The following is a 16,050-nucleotide window of genomic DNA, read 5'->3' as shown; positions in this document are numbered from 1 at the left end:
TCCTAACTACTGTGGAGATATGATTGTCAAAGGGGAGATCACTATCTACCTTAGTCCCCAGATATCCCATTACCTCGTCTGTATTAAAATGGCTGCCACTTATGGGTTTAATATGTGGGTGCCAATTCCACAATGGAATGACCATGCAGTTAGTGCCACTTGGCTGGAGGCCGTGATGTTGGCACCCTGTGATGTTCTCCGTGAGGCCCCTTGTGGGATGTCTGTGTCAGCTGGACTATCAGTCATGGCTCCCAGTTCACAGTCATTGCCAAACATGATCTGCTGTAGTCCACCTGTGTTTGCCTGTACCTCTGAGACATATATACCAAACAGTAGGGCTCCCAGGACTGAGTCCTGTGGGACACCAGTCGTGACTGGTCAAGAGTTGGACCTGGAGACCGCTAGTTGTACCATGTGGGTTCTGTGTGTAGGCCCGTTGGCAACCCAACCTGTGATATATGGGTGTATGTACAGGCTGGTGTGTTTATCAATAATATCTGAGTGGGGCATGGTGTCAAAAGCCTTGGCAAGGTCCAGGTAGTATGTGTGAACCACCTCCCCTGTCATCTAATTTCTTGGTGACTGTATGTAAGATATCAAACAGGTTCAGTAAGCATGAACTGCACTCAGCCAAGCTGACCTGGGTTGGGTCACGTGTTTGGAGGTTACCAATGTCTTTGTTAATGAGTGCCATGAGGATGCGAACCATACCATTGCAGACCAGGCTAGTCAGGCATATGGGGATGTTAGTTACCATGGTCAGTTGTGATTCTACATTGAATGAGTGGAATAACCGTTGCCATGCACCATTGTAGGGGCATGTAGCCTGTGGAGAGGTTGAGGTAGGAAAGCTTAATTAGGTGGAGGGCAGGTTGTCTTGTGCAGTTTGCAAGATGCAGTCTGGGACAACATCTACCTCCACTGAAGCTGCGTTCTGCTGTTAGAGAAGGCCATTTCCACCTGTGTGTCTCTGATGTGTCTGATGTGTGTCTCTGATGTCTCTGATGTGTGGGATACTGTACCTTTTGGGTAGTGTTGTGGGCTCTTTAGGGGGTGAAGTATGCCCTGAATGTATCTGCAAGGATGTTGGCGATATCAGTAGGGTCAGCATATTTTGTGCTATATTTCACCGGCACAGTGCAAATCTGTGTGTCACCATGTAGATCCTTGAAATAGCCAAAGAAGGCTTTGTGGTTATCTTTCGAATCCTTGCATATTCTCCTGCTGTTAACCTTGGATGATGTCATGAGGGACCTACGTATCATACTAATAGTGGTCACAGATGTCTGCCCTTCGTGGGATTTGCTGGTTATCTGGAACACTGTCCTACTTCTGTAGTATAGCCTGTTTATTGCAGAGGTCCACCAGACTGGTGTCCTTGTCTAGGAGGAGTGAGTCTTGGTTTACCAGTGATGGCACGATCCATACATCTGTGTAGGTGCTTATAGACTGCATTTGTAAATCTGTCTGTATCTTGAGCAGTGTTTCCCCTTAGTGTGGGGGCTGTGAAAACCCCACCCCTGTCACTAGTAGTGTAAATTTAGCTGTAGGAAAGGTATACACTGTGGTATCCATGGGTGGGGGAGATGCTTGGGTGTGGAAACAGTGAATAGTTCTTGGTCAGATCTAAACAGTGACTGGTTAACCTCCACTGTGGTGCACCTGTTGCCCATGTTGGTGATGACCACTTCTAATAGTTTCCACCCCACATTAGGGAGGTTACCACCTGATACAGGGCATATGAGGTGATAAATTCCAGGAAGCGCTGGGCCTGGAAGTGAGTACCGGAGTAAGTTTCTCAGTTAATGGTATGGTAGTTGACATTGACCAATGCCAGGGTGTGCGTTAGAACTGTCATGTTCTCCACTGTCTCCATGCAGATGGAGTGATGGTCCTGGGTCATGGAGGGTGATCCATAGCAGGTCACAGTTTACACTGCAGTTGTGGCTGATGTTAGCTGCACATGGATGATCTCAGAGGTATCATGCTGCCCCACTAACCTGGAGGTGTGGGTATCTCTGATGAATATGGATACAGCCCCTCCATGTCCATGTTCTGTGGCTGAAATGTGTGGTTTGGGTTGTAGTGTGGTAGTGCTGGTGCGATCTCAGGAGCCTTAAGACAGTTCTCAGTTACTGCACAGATGTTGATGTTGTCCATCCTGAGGAGTGCTGTGAGTGCATGCATGTTGTGATCACAACCCCTGGTGTTGAGTAGCATAACCCTCATTGAATCTGCTTATGTGCTGTTTATCATTTTTTTCATCTCTCCTGTAGGTAACCTACTGATAAGCAATAGATAAGCAATAGAAAGCCTTAAACTTATACAAGTCTTCTATCTTCCAAGATAGGCTTTTGGAGTGACTAAGCATCAGTGTTCTGTATGTTCTTGTACTTAATTGTTTCCTGACTACATAGTGATTTCTCACTGTATATTGTGATCTGAAGGTCTGTTTATTCACATACTATGGCTGTGATGGCCTGCATATTAGAGGTTCACAGATAGCCTACTACATATCTGCCCAAGGGTAATTGCTACAGTGTGTTGGCTTTCCCTGCACCATTGATGAAGTAACTGAGACTCTGTCAAGCACAGCCAATGAACCAATTCCAGGCAGAGTTGCTGGAAGCTGTTGAAGACTGGGGTTGTGGAGGGTGATAGGGGCACTTAGTGATCTAAAGAGGGCATGTTAATGTGAATATTCAACACCATTCATTTCCCCCAACTGGTCTCGCAGCTATCAAACTGGACAGGCTCCCCCACCCCCTGGCTGTATGGTTCTGGGACACATGATCCCAGGGGTGTATAGTCTGTTACCCTTTCACACAACAAGGTTTCCCTTGAAGTGTGTCAGTGAGGGACTATGCTTAATGTAATTAGGAATGTAATGTATTGTCTCACAGTACATTTGTTATATGTTGTTATTTCAAGAGTATGTGAAGCTCAGTGAGTTTGGGTGCTCCCGCCCTTTGCTTAGCCTAGCTTGCACATAGAAATCATCTAAATAGGAAATAGGCGAAAGCAATGTTAATGTCAATAGTGTAATGGTTACAGCATCTGCATAGTATCTGTTCATTTGAAGTTCCAATCCTGATAAAGGCAGGGATGTTTATCATGTTCAAATGTATACCTTAACCACAGCTTGCATGTATAGGTAGCAATCGTCTGTATAATAAACATTTGAAACACCCATATAAACCCATGTGTGTTGGAGAGTACAGTCAACAGAGAATGTAATGTTATGTCAGCACATAGTGAGATGTTACTTCACTGACATGTATATATCCTGAATAGTTAGCGGATGTGGCTGTGTTTGCATGCACAGGTTATATGTTACAAGGTTTGTTTAACTGTGTTTGACCGCTGCTATAATGTCACACAAACACTTTTAAACATGCTTACAACTGCTTAAATGGGCCTTATTCTGAAGTAAAAAACATTGGTAAAGCATCACAGGTGTTGAAACCTGGACCATGCACTCTATAGTCAGGGGACTTACCACTAAGCCATCTGTGGTGTATACATGTTTCATGGTCTTGAGACTACACCTTATATCATATGCATTTCACTGTCATGATCACAAATGGAACAGTCACTTTGTGTACATATGTACAGTACATTGTAATGTACTGTAGTTTGTGAACCAACACATTCCAGTCTACATATGTATTACTGTTATAAATTAATACGAAATATATATATATATATATATATATATATATATATATATATATATATATGTATATATATATATATATATACACATGCATGTCAGTGATGTCTGCACACACACACACACACACATACACACACACACACACACACACATACACACACACACACATATATATATATATATATATATATATATATATATATATATATATATATATATATATATGTATATATTATACAGTTACATCAATAGCCATATATATATATATATATATATAAACATCTATGAACACACTTCATGACATAGAAGCACTCCAAAGGAATTGGAGTGTGCACAAAACACATGCAGGTCTGGTATTATAACAATTAATATTAACCTAATTCACAGTAGAAGGGGTGGTTGTTGTGTATGTGATGATTGGGGTGGGGAGGAATGATGGGTAATGCAGTCATGAATCAAGGAGGGCCTGGGTTGGATGTCCAATAAGTGAACTGGAGGGGTATTCATGGAGTTTTCTTCTTCTTCTTCTTTCGGCTGCTCCCATCAGGGGGTTGCCACAGCAGATCAACTGTTTCCATTTCTTCCTGTACTCTGCATCTTGCTCTGTCACACCAACCACCTGCATGTCCTGTCTCACCACATCCATAAACCTTATCTTAGGCCTTCCTCTTTTCCTGTTACCCGGCAGCTTCATCCTTAGCATCTTTTTCCCAATATACTCTGCATCCCTCCTCAGCACATGTCCAAACCAACGTAATCTTACCTCTCTGGCTTTGTCTCCAAACCTTCCAACCTGGGCTGACCCTCTAATACTCTAATATACTTATTCCTAATCCTGTCCATCCTCGTCACACCCAGTGCAAATCTTAACGTCTTCAACTCTGCCACGTCAAGCTTTGACTCCTGCCTTTTTGTCAATGCCACTGTCTCCAACCCATATAACATAGCTGGTATCACTACGCTCTTGTAGGCCTTCCCTTTCACTCCTACTGGTACTCGTCTGTCACAAATCCCTCCTGACACTCTTCTCCACCCACTCCATCCTGCCTGCACTCTTTTCTTCACCTCTCTTCCACACTTACCATTACTCTGAACTGTTGATCCCAAGTATTTAAACTCATCCACCTTCACCACCTATACTCCCTGCATCCTCACCATTCGTCTATCCTCCCTCTCATTCACACACATATATTCTGTCTTAGTCCTGCTGACCTTCGTGGAGTATGGGGACAATATAAAAAGAACACAAAGCAAGAACCTTTCTCATTCATAATACTCCCTGTCATGTCACATTGCAACACCTAATTTCACAAACATATGAACATTAACATATATCAGACATATGTACACTAACTGACTGTCACATTTGTTTTCAGTAGTGAGGAATGTCTGTAGTACAATGTATATTCTAAACACCATAACATTTGTACATATCTCAGATGCCTTAGTGGTAAAGTCAGTGACTGTGGTGTTCATGGTCACAGGTTCAAGACCTGCAAGGGCTGTTAGGTTATTTTGAGGGCCAGAATAAGGGCTGTTGGATGCAGGTGGATTAAAGCACTCTTAAGCAGTTATAAGTGGGTTTCCACAGGTTTGCGCGATGGTAATCAGTGCTGAAACACGATAAACAGAGAAGCGCTTCACAGGTTTAACCTTTGCTTAATGTTGTGCAGACCACAGGCAAATCTGCTTACAACTGCATAAATGTCTGTTATTTACACTTTCCCTACCAGTGCCTACTCCGAGAGGTAAAATAATAACATCTTCCAGGAGTAAAACCCACAACCATGTACTCCATCCTCAGAGTAACCTAACACTAAGCTACCTGGGATGTACCTATCCCAGTTGTATATGCAGACAGGTAAAACACAAAAGGTCTACATATATATATATAGACATATAGATAGGTTAAAAACATCTACACAGAAATAATATATCTATCTATATACATATACTATATATATATATATATATATATATATATATATATATATATATATATATATATATATATATATACATACATATACAGGGTTTGTATGAACTAATCCCATTTCAGAGGGTTGAAAGGTTCGTACACCAGGAAGTGTTACCGAGTACTGATTATCAGCACAGTATGATACACAGTAACACCAAACTAAATATGTCTGGTAAGCACAGTGTAAAACCCCTGAACATTATATGCATAGCTATGCAGCCTTGAGCTGGTCAAACAACCTGGCCAGACTGAAACATATGCAGAAGTATTAGGTACAGACAAACCCTGCACAAGTAGCAATGTTCAGAAATATAACAGCAGTACTCACATTTAGACCAAATCCTCTAGGCATTACACACAATATATTACTGTTCGTCTCCATTGCAATAGATTCCAAACAACATTTCCACGCTGTCTTCCTCACAAGTAAGGCAAAGGGACAATGCCCAAGTGGACTACTCAGTTATACTCCATTGTAGCCATGGTATTGGCTAAGGCAGTAGCAGCGCAGCTGATATGCATGTAATTAGCTACTTGGGAACACCAATTGGCCATTGGGATAGCACATGTTACTGATCTGTAACTATAAAAGGTTGCCTTGTCACACATTCAAACCATCTGTATCTACCTGTAGGACAGTACAAAACATTGAAAGACAAACCGAAATCGAGTATTATACTAGTCAATAACACCTCGATTACTAAGAAGGTATGTTTAACATGTAGTATGTCTGTGCATGTAGTACCTGTTCTGTAAGAATTACAGTGTAATCAATGCATATAGTGGAAATTGCTATCTTGCAGTGATGTATTGTTGAGCAGTAGTAATGCTTGTAGTATTCTATGTGTGTACTGCTGTAGGTCACATGGCAAACTCTGCATATACCACAAGGGATGATATGGGCTTGGAACCCATCAATTCGCTTCCAGCCACTGTCAATGTCAGGATTGGTCCAACATGTGTGTGCTATAACGGGATAGTATATGTCGATATATTGTAACAGTCGACATATATATGGGTGTATAAGTAAGATGAACATGTTAAAGGTGGGCTTACCATGCAAATAGGGTGTGCATTGTGGGATATTGTGCCAATAACTGTGTAATGTACAGTATTTTAGGCAGATCTGTATTCTACTCTACATAGCAGTTCTGTTATGTTATGCAAACAGTAGTTATGTCTATTGGCAATTACAATACTCAATAACAGGATACATATCATTTATATTCATCTGACAGTTTAGCAGCATGATAGCAAAGATAATTGGAAGAGCCAGGTAACTATCCATGCACATAACACATGTAATATCCACCTATCTAGTATCATTTGCAAGCAATAACAGCTGTGCATGTGTACATGTTATGCAAACGTGTAGTGACCCTTGTTACAGGGCTGGACCTCTCTAGCATAGTTTGCAAGCAATACCAGCTGTGCATGTGTACATATTATGCAAATGTGTAGTGACCCTTGTTACAGGGCTGGACCTCTCTCGTATTGTTTGCAAGCAATAACAGCTGTGCATGTCTACATGTCATGCAAATGTGTAGTGACCCTTGTTACAGGGTTGGGTCAAATGGCTATGTGCATGCCTTCATAGAGTGGATATTGAGAGAAGAGACACACTTGTTGAACTGCCAGGTTTGTGAGCCCAACCTCTCATTGCCAACCTAACAGCTGCTTGCACATACTGTATGTAAGGTAGTGCACAGCACTGGTAATGAAACAGGTTGCATATCATCTTTAACTCCAGTGTAACATCTGCAGTAGGAGTGTAAGATGTAGGAGGCAATTGCCCATGTGTAATAGCCGCTTCACAGGTGATGGCTCACACTATCTGATTATATCCTGACCATGTTGATAGTGGCATCAGAGTCTATTGATACATGACTCTGTTTGGAGAGTGGATGTCTGTGCCCAACAGAGCTCATGGTCCTGGTGGATATATGAGTATATACCCAGAAAAGGAAACAGACCTGTAGACACTTGCATCACCTGTAATCAACCAACAGGATGTGATGTGCTCCGCAGAGGAGAATTGCTGCTAAAGGTAGCTACAATGTTTCTGTAATAGCCAGTGTTGTCACGTCCATAACACAATTATTTACTGTCTAAAACATCTTCTTAAGCAATACATAAACTAAATACAGTACTTGGTACTTGTAGTACTGAATGCTCATACAGGCATGTCCACTAGTCAGCTACTGGTGTTTACTAGTGTCAGCTTTGTGTATGTGGCCATCCTGGGGGAATGTAATCTCTATGCCATGTACACTGCCAAACCCACCTAACACCACGCCCCACACATTGTTTGGGATGCAGCTACAGGGGTAAGCTGGAAGGCAGCCCAGTCTACAGACATGACTGGACTGGACAGTCATGAGGTGTAGGTTAACACATGCAGCTCATCAACACAACCAACACATACCCTCACCAGAACACAGTAAGGACACCCACACACACTACCAGAAATCACACACATTCACAGATGCTTCTAAGTATCTGACCAAACAAGTGACCCCCCCCCAAGCAGGAAGAGACAGACACCGAAATACACAAACTGTATGACATAGTTTGCATAATTGTGCCACATCTCAGAACATGTGACTGGAAACATGCCCAACAGTACTCATTTGTGAATGCAAACTCTAGCACTATGTTACACACCAATCTATACGAGTTCATACATACTGTCAGCTGCCTGTGTGCCATGATTAGCCACATACCCATACACTCAGACCAAGTTTTGAACTATACACATGGCTCTGGCATATTCCATGTTGTTGTGCAGGACCTGTGATGCAGTAGCCTGGACTGCATGGAAACACATGTAGGAACTGTCAGGTCTTGTAGCCCATGCAGGTATGTCCCAAGGCCTGGGTAGCATTCTGCCATTGGCCAGAATGATACTGCAGTACAGGGACAAAAGGATTGTATTCCACAATTGTCTAGTGTAGTGGTGCAAGTCAAAGGGTATCCAGTATCTGTCTGCCTGGGATAACATGGTTGACAGACCATGATGCTTTGCCAGACAGGGCCTGCACCTGTCACCCCTGGGAATCTGAATACTGCCAAGGGCTCATGCTTCACCTATAGTGCCTTCATCATGCACAGTTCAAGTGAAGGTCCACTGCTGTTACAGGGACAGCCAAGCAATAAACTGTGGGTCTCGCTACACAATGATACATGTCGGAAACACTATATGGACACACATATGTCAATCCCTAACACGGAGAACATATCTGTGCAGTGGCTGAGACATGTTTCAACACTCGGGAGAGCACACCTGCATGACCATGTTATAACACATACCTCACCTCTTGCCCATTATCCTTTATTGGAACACATGGGCCACAGGTGTGTCCATATTCCTGAAGGATATGTACACCCCCATGCTAGCTGCACTTGCATAACTTCAGATGCATTATGCTGAGCAACTACCTTGGTGCCAAAGTGGATTTCAAATTGCACCTTGTGACAGATCACCCACCAGTACACACCCATGCTAGTTGCACTTGCATAACTTCAGATGCATTATGCTGAGCAACTACCTTTGTGCCAAAGTTGAATTCAAATTGCACCTTGAGACAGATCACCCACCAGGCCGCGGATTTCCCAACTGTCATAATGTGCTGTAATGGGGAAGATTAGGTCTGAGACAGAACCATAATAATGGCTACTCTCAACTATTCCATTATGAACTGGGAAGACTCCTCATGTACCAACACCTGCGCTCAATGCATGTTGGATTCCATCAACTCCACTGACCTGGATCACAGTAGTCACACAAACAGGGCTAACAGTATGCTACAAATAGTTAGTCTCCATTTCCAACGTTATGTTTCTTAAGAGCAGAGTTGTGACTGTCATGGCACCCATGCAGATGGACAATGCATGTGCAAATGCTGAATCTTACACAAATGAACCTTAAGCAGTCACATATGTGCAGTGATTGTGCCATTGAAACAGAACCAGGATTCAACCCAACACAAACAAGAAGGCAAACTGGTAGTACCATGCTTTAAACTGTACCATAGAACGTAGTAACTGTTGCAAGGGTGAACACATGAGTATAGGTGATCCCTGGTCAGCCTCAATAAAATGCAGATACACCATGTAAAACCACACAAAGCTACTGTGAAACTAATCAGCCACATATTATGAGGCCAAGCACAGAGCATTCTATAGGTGTGTCATTAATCGTAATAGCAATGACAAGACCTGCCGTGCTGCAGAGTACTATGGCATGGGAAGTACTGCACCTACAGAAATAGCACCCGTTCATACAGATAGGGTAATGGAGAACCTAAACCCACTCCCACTTCCTCCCCTCAACAGGTACACTTAGTAATATATCCATGTGCACTACAGGGCCCCTGTAATAATGACTATGCAGGTACAAGCTGCACTCTCTAAAGCCATACATACAGCTTTCATGGGACCTGTCAACATCCCAGGGTGTATCCTACACAAATGTAAGAACATTCAGCTATCCACATACACATCATGTTCAATCATAGCTCCATGTCAGGCTGTGTACACACTGAATGGTGCACAGCAACAGTTATCACACCCCACAAAGGGGGAGACACCACTGATAATGGGAAATAGTGCACAACTACCCTGCTGAGTCTGGTCTGTAAGGCCATGAACTGTGATCAATGTATTTGATGTACTCAGTAGAGATGTAGATGACAGGTCACTGTCATGCCTGCTCCTCATGTGTGTGAGGTACACAGATGGCATGTGAGACAAAGAGAACTGCTAAGTTAGCCATGTGTGGGCATAGTTGCCAGGCATCAGTAATATGGTTGCAGATGTGCAGGGGTGTCATCCGTATACCCTTCTGTGACCTGTGTCACACATTCCACATTAGGGTTTAGTGTGTATACACCTCAGTGACATGGGTCACATTCCACATTAGTTATGTATTGTATGTGAACATAGTCATGGCTATGAACTGTGTCAGTAGCTCACACTGTATAGCAATTGTGAAGCCACATGATGCCCTGCAATGGCTATGCACATCAGCTCAATGTGCAGTATGTCCCTGCATATTTGTAGGGTGGACAGATAACAATGCATCAGCTGAAGGCCCATGTTAGTATAACACATCCCTGCATTGGGACACCATTACCATACTGTAGATTGGAAAGGATGCCATTGTGTTACACATGTATGCATGTCATTCAACATGTCAGCAGAAGACATGTCATACTACATGTGATTGGCAAGGTCATATGCCACACAGCAGGCAGGTGTACTGTAAACCTGTGCTGGTCTGTGGCACCATTGCAAAGTAGGGACAGCCATGTCAAAAATGTTTGTACAGCCACATGCACAATGTCTAGATTCAGCTCTGGGGTAGGCAGAATAATGTTGAACAGACATGCACTGCTTTGGGGAAGATATGCAAGCTAGGGCTCAGGCAAACATAGTATGCAGTTGACATACCCTACTGCTCATGTCCTCACACATAGGGGCGGTGGCCAACACAAAGCATCAGTGGCAGATGTACAAAGGTCACTGATGGTCTGTTAACATGTGGCATATGTTTCACACACCATGGCAGTGTGGTACAGCGGTGCAAAGTGCATGCATTGTGTTGCAGGTATAGGGCATAGGCTACTAACACAAATGGTGCAATATAGGTATGTATGCTAACCACCACTATAATTGTGTAAGGTGCATGCCATCTGCTATAACACATGCATGCTGTTGTGTGCAACTCAGGGATGTATAATAACTACCACTATAATTGTCTAAGCTGAAACTATAATTGTCTAAGCTGAATGCCATCTGCCATATCACCTGCATGTAGTGTGTGTGTCTGTGTGTGTGTGTGTGTGTGTGTGTGTGTGTGTGTGTGTGTGTGTGTGTGTGTGTGTGTGTGTGTGTGTGTGTGTGTGTGTGTGTGTGTGTGTGTGTGTGTGTGTGTGTGTGTGTGTGTGTGTGTGTGTGGTATAACTTGTAATGTACAGTTCTTGTCTTCCTCTCACAGGTGTTGATGTAGGTGCATTGCCCTCCTGCAGTCCACCTGATGTTAGTGTCCCACAGACTCTAGCAGTGATGATGATAGTATGATTGAGGCACAGGGAGGGTTGTCAGGGGCTGAATCTGTGCCATTGGTTGCCATTCCACCTGTCTCCCCCTCATCCTTGCACACAGTTCCCCTCTCTACACATACCCCATCACCACTGGTCATAGAGGAAGGACAGCTGGTGGTTGGTAGCATGGAACAGGGAAATGTGGAGACTATGGAAGGTGTGTCTGCACACCATGATCCCAGTCAATTGACTGGTGATGTCCCACACAGGCATGTGCCCAGCGCTGCTCGTAGGAGGACCACTGGCCAACATGCCCCTGCGAGACAAAGCACATTAGCTGGAGTCACCAGATACATGTTTTGGGCTGTAATGGATGCACAGGCACATGCTGAACGGCACAACAGAGAAGGTCTGAGGCTTCAGAGGGCTGCTGTCCATTCATTGACTGACAACATCCAGACAGTTGCAAATGCTCACCATCATCTTGCAGATGTTTTAGATAGATGATTGGGTGACATGGTGGGAGTCCTTGACCATGGCATGTCAATCCTTGAGCGTGGAATGTCTGTGCTGGAACATCTGGTGGGATTGAGGCATTGGGTACGTAGACATAGGTCAGCTACATCACCTGTTGAAGGTCTACGTGAACATGCTACTGCACATGCCCGCTCCCATAGTGGCGGTAGTAGCAGCAGTGCAGCTGGTGCTGTGCAGTCCACACCAGGACACAGCAGGCCACATGTATGTGGTCCTGGATGGTCCCAACAGGGACACGATTCCAGTGGACATGTGTCATCAGACAGTACCCAGTCTGGACCTCTGCCTGGTAGTGCCTGTGCAACCTCTGGCAGGCACAGGTCACGTGGCCGTGGCCAGACACCGTGAACTGTGAAACCTGCCTTGTACAGTCTGCAGCTGTCAATAATACCCCTGTGTAGGCCAGTCACATGCCAGACCTGTGTGCATGCATACACACACACCAGAAACAAATGTAGGGCACCTCAACACACACAAACGCATAACATCCACACATGCCCAATGATATCACAGGCCCTAACACACACACACATGATGTCATCCAATGGCGCAGCCTAGGCCTCTGGCAAACATTATCACCCTGTGCATATGATGATGCCTGTGCCACATCCCTGTCATCCACACCATCGGTGCAGGGACATGTTCATATGGTCTGATGCACAGGGTGAACATACTAAGTAGACAATTGCAGATTAATATTGTTGAGTAGTGTTGACAGGCAGCAGACATACCATGTATTACAGTTTTACAATGCATTTTGTATGTTTTATAGTATGTATCATGTGTAACAACACTAACAGCATGTTGATATTGATGTTCTGCCTTCCTCTTTCAGGTGTAGTTGCATGTGCCGGGGGATGTCAGTGTTTGTGGTTAGTATCCCATATGTACATGTTGACTACCCACAGGTCAGTATGACAATACCTGCATGCACTTTGTAGCTTCCACATCACAGTTATATTCTCCCATGTTTCAATTATGTTTACTGTTCTAATGAACCAAGAGCATGATAACTGTGTAGTAAGCTACTGTGTTCAGAGCCATCACATCCATAGTGGGTGACATCACAGGTATAGTTACCTGGAGCGGGGAGGAGGTAAAAGAGTGGTACGCCAGATGACAAGGGTAAAGGCCAGTGGAAACAGTGGCTTCTCATTGGGAAGCAGTAATACCCACTGCCATGACAGCATGCAAACACAGACACACCCACATATTCAGGGATTCACAGACACAGTAACATACACTCTGACACACACACACACAGTTGCCAGTGTTTGGATGAGAACCCCTGCCTATGTGCATATCATCATTATAGTACTACGTAATTACAAGATGCGCCACAGAGATTACACATGTACAAGTAGTTGGAATGGCCTAAGATCGAGGACATTGACAGGGATACTACAGTGCAGTGAGTGTATGTGGGGAGGGGGGGTCCATCATTAGGCTATGTAACAACAGGTCACACCACAGGGTGTAAATGTTAACAGGTGGTTACAATGCCCATCTACAATTGATGATATCAACAGGGATGCTAGATTGCACTGAGTGGATGGGGGAGGGGGCATTAACATTTCACTATGGTAAAATACAGCCTCACTCCAGGGACCAGACAGCCATACTTATGGACACACACACACACACACACACACACACACACACACACACACACACACACACACACACACACACACACACACACACACAGTGGCATTCACAAAGATATACACCTATGTCACACATATACAGACACTTTACATGTGTGAGGTTCAACCACCTGCCTATGCCTTTCTTCACTCTGTACTGGTGTCAACAACAGTGTTCAGGAGAGTGATAACATGTGGGATGTATTCCCAACCATACATGACATATATGGACACACAAACACCCACTCATGCCAGTTATGTGAATCAAACCCCTGCCTATCTCATGATAGGTATTACAGAAGTACAGCACTATTGCATCTGGTACAAAGCTTACTGACTCTTTCCTTTGCCAACTGTGCTGATATACACACAATATATGCACAAGGGAGGTATTACTGTTACATGTGTCATGAGGTTTGCCTTCAGTGTCACCCTTACAGCATTCTACATTGTCTGTCGTCCACTTCAATTAACAAAACCTGACCTTAGCAGTTACACAGGTTATTGTTGGACTGGTTGTAACATACCAGTGAGCTGTCCTCGGTAATCATTCATCTGCAAAGAAGCCCCACCACTTAGTAGTCATGTCCAAACATCTGTTCATACCTCATGTACAGCTTACTGTACTTAGAGCATATCACCATATACAGTTGGCAATGTTGAGGCTGTATTGCAATAGCATGATGTACTAAGACAACAGTCACCTTCAGACACTGCACACACATGGAATCTACACAAACATCAATACATGTACACATATGCTGTCTACATCAGTAAGTGCACTAGCAGGTCAAGAGGATACATTCCACACCTTCCCCACGTCATGTGTGAAACATAGCCGAGCATTACACCATAATGGATGTTGCATTCATGCACTGGTAGGACACCACCACCTTCACCGAGTAACCAAGTGTACATATATGACAACAGCACATATCAGCGAGACACACACAGCATTATTTCATGTCATGCTCCTACAAACTGTTACTTGACAGTACCATGGTGAAGCCAGGGCACTGTAATGGTCAACAGTGAGCACATCATATTTGCCACACACCTCATGTTTACTGGAAGAGTGCCAGCAATGTGCTCTGTTAGAGCTAGGCAGTACACTCATTCAAGCATGTGCAAGGTCTGTGGCTTGTAAACATCTCACCCCAGCATGTACTGGCTATTGTGATACCAAGGCTAATGTCCAGACAGCACACAGCATGCATGGCTTGCAATTGTTGACATGGGGTATATGTAGGAGCTGTGGCCACACATGGCTGTACATGTCATGAACATATCACCTGTGACTACTCAGGAACATACAGAGCAGAGCTGGATTTCCCTGAGTCTGCTAATACAGGCCTTGTGTAAGTCCGATGATCCTGTTATTTGGGTATGTTTGTAGACATTGCATTAGGTGGACATGTCTAAAGACATACATGCCACATGGGGAGTTGTATGATATGATAGGTGTCATGGGTGACCAGTAGAGAGGTAATATTACCTCTGTTAACATAGATATCAAACATTATGTACTGTTAGCATGCTATCTGCCATGTGCATGTGTGTAATGACTGTAGCCACCTGTATGTAGAAAGGGTAACAAAAGCTATGGTAATGTCATTTATGTTGTATGAGTGTGGGATGTACATATCTAGGGTAGGTACAGTTAGGTCATATCCAACCATGAGGGAGTTGTTCACTGGTGTACAGCAACAATCGGCCATCTTAATGCTGACAACATCTGATGGACCCTGGTATGTGTACAACTGAGATGGTTGCACACAGTTGCATTATTGCATTACATAACACATTATACAGCTGTGTCTGTACATGGGTACTTTGCACAGTTGATGTAGGCCTAGGTACAGTCCACCAATCAAGTGTTATCTGGTGGCCTACCATATTATGTCATACCACATATGGATGTGTGTTGGTAGTCTGGGGGCAAGATGGTGGATGTATATGAGGATACAACCTAGAAACAGCATTTGCCACTGTCACCTGTACCTGACTCATCAGTGATGCGTTATGTCAGAGTAGTGGTCTTTACACATGAGTAGCCTTTATGAATATGTGTACACCACCACCTGGAATGGTCCATATAACTGTTATGGCCCACATGTCTGGATCTGAGTTATATGGTGGTAGTGCAATTGTGCACTACAGAGCCTTCAG

The 16,050-nt window shown here is 43.8% G+C and overlaps 1 protein-coding gene across 1 annotated transcript in view; it reads right to left on the bottom strand.

The window, feature by feature from the left end:
* CACNG2 (calcium voltage-gated channel auxiliary subunit gamma 2) overlaps nt 1-16,050 on the bottom strand; it is a 1,878,586-nt gene that overhangs the window by 380,401 nt on the left and 1,482,135 nt on the right. The window lies entirely within an intron of this gene.

The sequence above is a fragment of the Protopterus annectens genome, chromosome 1.part0 (genome assembly GCF_019279795.1).
Source record: "Protopterus annectens isolate FY-2018-M chromosome 1.part0, PAN1.0, whole genome shotgun sequence".
Taxonomy (NCBI): Eukaryota; Metazoa; Chordata; order Ceratodontiformes; family Protopteridae; genus Protopterus; species Protopterus annectens.
The sequence above is the reverse complement of the archived record's forward strand: the minus strand, read 5'-3'. Positions and strand labels throughout refer to the sequence as shown.